This window comes from Kryptolebias marmoratus, linkage group LG22 (assembly GCF_001649575.2).
Source record: "Kryptolebias marmoratus isolate JLee-2015 linkage group LG22, ASM164957v2, whole genome shotgun sequence".
Classification (NCBI taxonomy): Eukaryota; Metazoa; Chordata; class Actinopteri; order Cyprinodontiformes; family Rivulidae; genus Kryptolebias; species Kryptolebias marmoratus.
The window spans coordinates 29014818-29022716 of NC_051451.1; the positions used below are offsets into that span (position 1 = coordinate 29014818).

At 43.8% G+C, this 7899-nt stretch overlaps 1 protein-coding gene across 1 annotated transcript in view; it reads right to left on the minus strand.

The window, feature by feature from the left end:
• Window positions 1-7382, minus strand: part of LOC108246566 (gamma-aminobutyric acid receptor subunit pi) — a 51130-nt gene extending 43748 nt beyond the window's left edge. Inside the window, exon 1 of the mRNA XM_017434186.3 lies at window positions 7112-7382. The gene's annotated coding sequence lies outside the window, so the exon portion shown is untranslated. The remainder of the gene's footprint in view (window positions 1-7111) is intronic.
• Window positions 7383-7899: the final 517 nt, after the last annotated feature.

The window sequence follows — 7899 nt, forward strand, 5'->3', positions numbered from 1 at the left end:
CAAACAGGACCGGGTTTAGAGCTCAAACAGGACCGGGTTTAGAGCTCCTAACAGGACCGGGTTTAGAGCTCAAACAGGACCGGGTTTAGAGCTCAAACAGGACCGGGTTTAGAGCTCCTAACAGGACCGACTTCCTGATTATGAAACTTTCTGAAACAGATTTCTGATGACGCAGGCTGAGGACTGATATTACAGGAAGGACTTTTGTGTTTCTTTTAAATACAAACTAATGGTAGGTGAAACAATGTGACAGTTTATTTAAACTGATTTTTTTCTCTTGCAGATGGCCAAACAAAGCCACGAACAGAAGCTTTAGGATATTCTGAACAGCTTAGCTTAATGTTTGCACTCAGGCTGTAAGCCTTTAATTCCTCAGGGAACTGTTTGTTTAACCTTGTTGGAGCTGCTTGTTTGTCTCCGGCAGGATTCTGTGTTGGGATGAATTAGTGACCCAATAAAGCTGTTAAGACTCGAGGCAACTTCTATTTCTGTGCAGAAGTCTGCCCCAGGATGTAATGGGTTAAGGTTTTGCATTAATTCAGTAGCTTTAAAATGACTTTTTGATTATTGGTATTCATTGTGCCATGATGAGCTGCCCACTCCAGTTTAGAGCCACATTAATCTTTGGTCTGCAGAGAGCTACCAGACAAAGACGGGCACTTGATTTATACTCTGTAATATCAGGCTGCATGAGCTGCATTATTATGGTTATTATATGAGTAAATAATGAAACTGATTCATGCATCCAAACAGATTTATAAAACAATCAGAATGTGTCATTCTGCAAAGGATCAAATCATTTCTTCTTTTATTGGAAGTTTTATTCACTTACAGGGATTTGAAAGTTGATTTAATGTTGTACAAAATAAGAAAAAGATTATTAAATTAATGTTATAATGTTATTAATGTTAAATTAAAATAGTTGCTAAACATCATCATTTCAAAAGCTTTACGTTGCCAAACGAGTGAAGTCATTTAAACAAAAACCCCAACAGATTCAGTCGTCACGGCAAAGCTCAGGTGTGTCTGTGAACAGGTGAGGGTGTCCCAGTTATTCATGTCACCGAGACAGAAAAAACAACAAGAAAACTCTTAATCACTTTCATTAGCAACACCTGTGTTTTCACAGCTTCAGTCATATAAAAAAGAAAGTTCTGGGCCTGCAGGACCTAATGAAGCTGATCTGGACTTCATCAGGTTCTAAAATGACTCTGATCGGACCTCAAACCAACAAAAACAACAGATTCCACAGAGTCGGTTTGATTAAACAGAAGCTAAAAGTTAAAGCTGGTTCCAGCCTCGTAGGTTCTGGATCAGCAGGTTCTGGATCAGGAGCTGCTGATGGACTGGTCCTCAGCAGGTTCTGGATCAGGACCTGCTGATGGACCGGTCCTCAGCAGGTTCTGGATCAGGACCTGCTGATGGACCGGTCCTCAGCAGGTTCTGGATCAGGAGCTGCTGATGGACCGGTCCTCAGCAGGTTCTGCTGCTCTGGAGCCACAGGTGTGTGTGAACACAACGCCAGGGTGGAAAGACATCAGCAATGAGGGAAGGGTCAAAGGTCATTTCCAAACCATGTGGGAGAGAAAAAATATTCACAGGTGGAAAACACTGAAGACAGCTGCTGATCTTCACCCTGAAGGTCAGACTGTGCAATGAGCTCCATCTCAGCCTCTACAGGCCTCAGTCAGCAGGTCAAAGGTCAAAGGTTAAAGCCTCTTCTCTCTGAAAACAACAAGGCAGCTCGACTCAGGTTCATCTGAAGGAACCACAAGACTTCTGGAGCAGAACCAGACCAGAGGACAGGTGTTTACCCAGAATGCACTGCAGCTGTCAGCACGGCGGTGGAGGGCTGATGGTTGGGGCTCAGCTGTGAGGCCATCTGTCCGACAGCTGAAGCTTGGCCTTGTTCCTCTTCTCTCTTCCTGACACTCATCAGTCCTCTGCCTCCCTCCTCTCTGTAAGGCTCAGGGCGCCGCTTTTCTTGTCTTCTAGTGGCTTCTGGCGCCTCCTTCAGCCAGACTGTTATTCCAACGAGGTATCAGCTCATTCTTTAAGATCTGCTTCAGTCTGTGTCTGTGTGTGCATCCAGCATATAAAACAAATAACACTACCTTAGGTTAGTGCCGGTGTGATGGCAGCCTGTCTGTCAGCCCGCCCCAGGGCAGCTGTGGCTACAATGTAGCTTACCACCATCAGTGTGTGAATGTGTGGATGAATGGGTGAATGTTTGTAGTGTAAAGCGCTTTGGGGTCCTTGGACTAGATAAAGCGCTATATAAGTGCAAGCCAAGCCAAGCCAAGCCATTTAGTGGGGGAGGGGACCAGCAGCTGGAAGGCCATTTGCCATTGATGTGATTCATCTAGTATGCCTCAAATAAGTACCTCGAAAAGCAATAAAGGGGAGAAAAGCCAGGGAATCAGATAAAATGACTCAGTTCTGCCTGACATCTTTTTTATATTTGCTGCTGCCCTTTTCAAGTCCGCTTAAAATCAAAGAGCCAACAGTTGGAGTCACGGTTAGTTTTAAAGGACCGTTCCCCATCAAGAGGTTAATCAATCCCATCACTGTCTCTGTTATAAAATGGCCCTGATCTGTTGAAATAACCAGCAAGTTCAACAAACAGTCCTGTGTTTGCACATTTTACACACTTTATGAGGCTTTATGTTCATAAATTATACATTAAACCACAAAGTTATCACTTGCAATGACAGATTCAATTACAGCTAGTGGAGAAAAGCCCTCCTGTGCTCATTCTTTCTGACCTGTTAAATCAGTTTTTGAGAAGGAAAACTTTGTTCCTCCGAGTACTTCGACATGAGTTTTGTCTCGCCTGCTTATATTTGGATTAAAGCAGCTTATATGTGGATTACAGGGGCGCTGCCATAAAGAAAAAATTAAAATTCAGGCAAGATGGAGGTTGTATAACAATCACTTTCATGGAGCTTCCTTTCCCAGGATTGTTTTTTTTACAGACATCTATTTATTTATCTGCACGTTTTATGCAATTTAGCACTCCCAGCCAGAAACAAAGCATCCAACGTGGACTTCATTTTAAAACTTTTTAACCCAAACAATAAAAAGAGTGATTGACTGAATTTATTCAGATGGATATTGAATTAAATTATGAGGTGGTGGTAGCTGAGAGTAGCATGTCATCTCATGATATCTCTAAAAATCACAATAATATTATTTTCTAAACAGCTACAACTCCATTATTACTCAACATAAGAAGAGCGGGTGATATGCATTTCTTTGAGGAATGCTAGGCCTTTGATGCTTTAAAAGGTTTTTATTATATTACCCCATTTAACTTCTTTATTCTGGAGTATTTTCTGTAGATCCATCACTTAGAATCAAACTGAAAATCCAATTAAATTCCAGACTGTGAGGCAACAACACAGAAAGAATGCCAGGGGGGGGAATACTTTAGCAAACCTACTATCCGAGCATATTTTACCATCTGTGATTGTTCAGCTTTTTGCCCTTTTACAAGTCACGATAGATAAGGCTGTCAGGGTTGAGTTGTTTCGGAGCAGAAGCCAATATTCTGCAGAGAAACGCTGCTTCTGCATCTGATTCAGCTGCAGTAATTTGACACGTAAGATGTCCATTAGATTCAAGAAATCCTGGCGAATGGAAATGAGTTGGGCTCTCTCAGACCAGGAAACATGCGGTACGTGATCGTGTCCCTGCAGACACCTGTGGTCTTTGGCCACGTCTCCATCAGATGTAAGAGGAGCCGGAGGGAAAGCAGCTGATCTGAGACGCTTCGTGCATGAACAACACCAGAAGGACTTCTGCCATCACGTTCCATTAATGCTGACAAATGACATGGCTTGATGTGCCACTGAGTCAAAGGAAAGTCCCTGCAGAGGAGAACCAGAAAGAGCTACAGATGCTCCCATGATGCACCTCCAACCTCCAAAACGTCACAGCTGTTACCGTGCTGCAAACTTCACATTCTGTAAGGCAGCAGCAGGTAGCTGTATCACTTCAGATGAAGCCTGAGGTCAATCCCAACAAGAACTTCCAAATGTTCCTGGCAGAATATCCACTTAAAGCAAAATGACCGGTGATGTAAAGGTTGATAAAATAACCTTTTCTTGAGTCACTTCAGAACTTTCTCTGGAGTTCATGTAAAAGTTATTTAATAAGCTTCTACTTTGTTGTTTCACATGACATAAGTATTATTTTATTATTATTATACATAAGATTCCCGTCAGATTCCAGGCTGCACTGGAAGAGCTACAGCTAGCTGCTATTAGCACTGTCAAATAATCCCATAATTCTATGTAAGAACTGTAAACTGAGTAAAACTGCAGCAATGTGAAGGTTTATTAAACAGAGTTTACATGAACTGAAGCTGTCTGCCAGCTCCTTATTCCTGTCAGAATTAAACTCAACTTCTTCAGACTGAGGCCGTTTAAAGGTCTGTCTACAACAGGTAAGATGCTGACTGTTCATGGCTCTTCCACAAAATCCCACTTCAAACTGGCTGAACTGTCCCTTTAAGTCTGGAGTTAGTTGGACATGAAGAGAAGCAGAGAAAGACGTTCTTCTCTCTGATGATTACAGGCAGCCTTTTATTATCACTGCAACTCCTTCTGCAGATCGCCTGTCCCTGTCCCTGTCCCTGTCCCTGTCCCTGTCTCTGTCCCTGTCTCTGTCTCTGTCTCTGTCCCTGTCTCTGTCTCTCTCTCTCTCCCTCTCTCTCTCTCCCTGTCCCAGTCCCTGTCCCTGTCTCCCTCTCTCTCTCTCTCTGTCTGTCTCTCTCTCTCTCCCTCTCTCTCTCTCTCTCTCCCTGTCCCAGTCCATGTCTGTCCCTGTCCCTGTCTCCCTCTCCCTCTCTCTCTCTCTCTCTGTCTCTCCCTCCCTCTCTCTCTCTCTGTCTCTGCCTCTCTCTCTCTCTCTCTCTCTCTCTCTCTCTCTCTGTCCCTGTCCCTGTCTGTCCCTGTCCCTGTCCTGACCCCGAGCAGTAAAGTCTTAAAGGCAGCTGACAGTTTCTGCCCGACGAGTGAACAGAAATCATTATCGTGGTAAATATAGTTTAGGACTCAGGATGACTCGCCACAAGGCTTCATGGAGCATTAGCATGATTTTAATTACAGTTTTTATCGTGCTGGAATCATTGTGTTGCTGGGGGCGTGGATCTGTTGACTCCACACTTTAACCGTTTTTATCTGAGCAGCTGCTGGAAAAATGACTGAAAGAAGTAAAACCTCTGAAAACGACGGTCCAACACTCAGGATGTAAAACAAACGTCTGACTGATTAATCCTTCACATTAGACCTACCATAAAGGAAGATGAAATTAACAGTTAATATCTTACCTGCTGTAGATAGCTCAGAACAAATTTAACTCTGACAGGACTGATGAGCTAATGGCTAGTCCCAGTCCAAACTTCAAATGGGTTGCCATTTTCAAACAGCTCCAATCCCCAAAAAATAAAATAAAATAAAATGCTGAAACCTTTACACTGCTATCTGTAGCACTTCCTGCAGGATCAGTAGAATATTTCTGCCAGAATAACTGGGTAATGTCACGTTAACGGCGGTGTAAACGTTTGAATGAATCTCTGTGGAGTTTTAATTATTACAGATGTTTAAAGACGACACAGTCGGCTGTAGAGATGGGTCTGCTCTGAATGTACCGACCGGCTGATGAAGGCTTGTCTGAACAGAACCTCAGCTTGAAACTCCAGCCTCCAAAATCACAAGGTTCCTGTAAGCGTCAAAGGGCTGCTGGACGGAGATGGTTTGTTGTTTTTAAAAAAATAAAAATGTTAAACTCTCGTCTGAAGTGTTCAGTCTTCATTTCATGCTGCAGTCGGGTCGTAACGGGTCGTAACGGGTCGTAAAGGGTCATATCTGCTCTCGTCAAAGTTTCTTCAAACTGAGGTCATTTATAAAAAATAACAAGAGATTTATTCTTCATAGCCTTTTCACAGAGCCCCACTTCAAAATGTCCAGAATGTTCCTTTAACTTGAGTCTCTGATGATGTCACAGTTTTGGAGACTTTGCTCTGATTTGTTTTTCCTGGTCTGAGTTTCTGTAGATCTTGTTTTTTCACTAAGTTTCTGTATTATTTGGTCCATTAAAGTCAGCAATTTTCCTGTTACCTGTTCAGCCTGGCATTTTTATGAAATGTGGGCGATCATGTTTTTTTTGCCTGCGTGTGTCTGGCTGTTAGCAAATTAACTCAGATTATTTCAATAAATGGATTTCAATGAAACTTTTAGGGTTTAATCACAGAATGTGTTTCTATAGCAGCTAAAGGTTCGATCTGGTCGTAGTTCAGCCGTTAACAACATGGACTCTGATGGTGATTTAAATGTTTGAAATGACAGCTACAGCTCTGTCTGAGCCCATCTGAGTGTAAAACTCTGATAAGCATTGCTCTCCAGGATGCTAGGCTTTCATTCAGGTTGTGTTTTATTTGTTTCCTCATGTCATTCACCTGTAATCACCTCTCAGTTACTGAGACTCCAGTTTTCCTCTCAGCAGCTCTTCTGTCCTCATTCCTCTCCTCTTTGGTGCCTCAGTGATCCTGACAGCCACTCTGGATCTTTGTTGTGTTCCTGAATTATTCCTGCTTTTACTTTCCAAACCAAACCACCATTAAAATAATCCTGAGCTCAGTTACAGAAAGCATCAGCCTGACCTGAAATGGTTAAAAATCAGAAACTGGGGCAGAGATCCTTACATAAAATATCTTGGAGGGGGGTCATCTTTCAGCAGAAACTTTTAAACCTCCAAACCTTCCTGTATCAAAGAGGATGATCCTGGTGCTCCAGCTGAGGCAGAGTTCAATTCATTTAATGAGCAGACGAACGGAAAGCGTGCGTGCGCGCGCACACACATACAACAACGTTGTGTTTGTTGAATAAAACGGCGATAAGGATGATTTTAACTGGAGGCTTCAGAGAGTTTTAGATTTTATCTGACAAAAAACAGATCAAAGTTTACGGCAGCGCGCGGCGGCGGCGTGTCTCCACGCGCTACAGGAGGAGGGAAACGCGCACGAAGATCAAAACACGTCCCCAGCTCACCAAACACAACCAACCATCATTTTAATTTAAAAACAAATAAGTTCAACCGCAAAGTTTACCTGTTCCGATCGATCCCCACGAGCATGTCACGCGCGTGTCAGCGCATCCTGGAATTAAGAGTCCGTGATGTAACAGTTCCCCCTCAGATCGGTGCTGCTGGAACCTCCGCTTCCATGCAGGGTTGTTCCTTAAAACCAGAAGCAGCTGGTCCGCAGACATGAGCCCGAACCCACAGCTGCTGTCGGCGGGTCCAGGAACCAGTGAGGGCTCGGTGCGCCGCTGGATGCGCCGCTGGATGCGCCGCTGGATGCGCCGCCGCTGCGCAATGACGCACACCCTCAGCTCCAAGGTGATCTGGAGTCTCCAAAGCTGCTCGTGATGAATCCCGCAGAACATGATGCCTCTTCCTGCTGTAATGTCAGGTTCCAGCAGGAAGAGGAGAATGTGCCAAAACTAAAACCTTAAATTAGTTTTTTTGGTTTTCTCGGATCAAAGGGATTCATTTCAAACCTTAAACACTTAGTGTCATCAATCAGATCCTGATAAGATATAAGATAATGAACACCCCCCCATAGGCACCACATGTCCTAAACACACCACCTGCTGAACTGGATGTCATCAGGCTGGTTCTGTTTGGATCCAGGTGAAGAAATGAAGAGACAATAATCACATCGGTGCTCGTTCTTCACACCAAGAAAAACTGATTCAGCTCAAAAGTTTCCAAACCAGCATGAAGGAGCTCCACAACCTCCCTCTGATCTGAGGATCATCCAGGATGGATCCTCCTCAGGGGAGCAAGGAGAGGACCAGTTCTCCGTGCTGAAAAACACCCCACATCATGATGCTG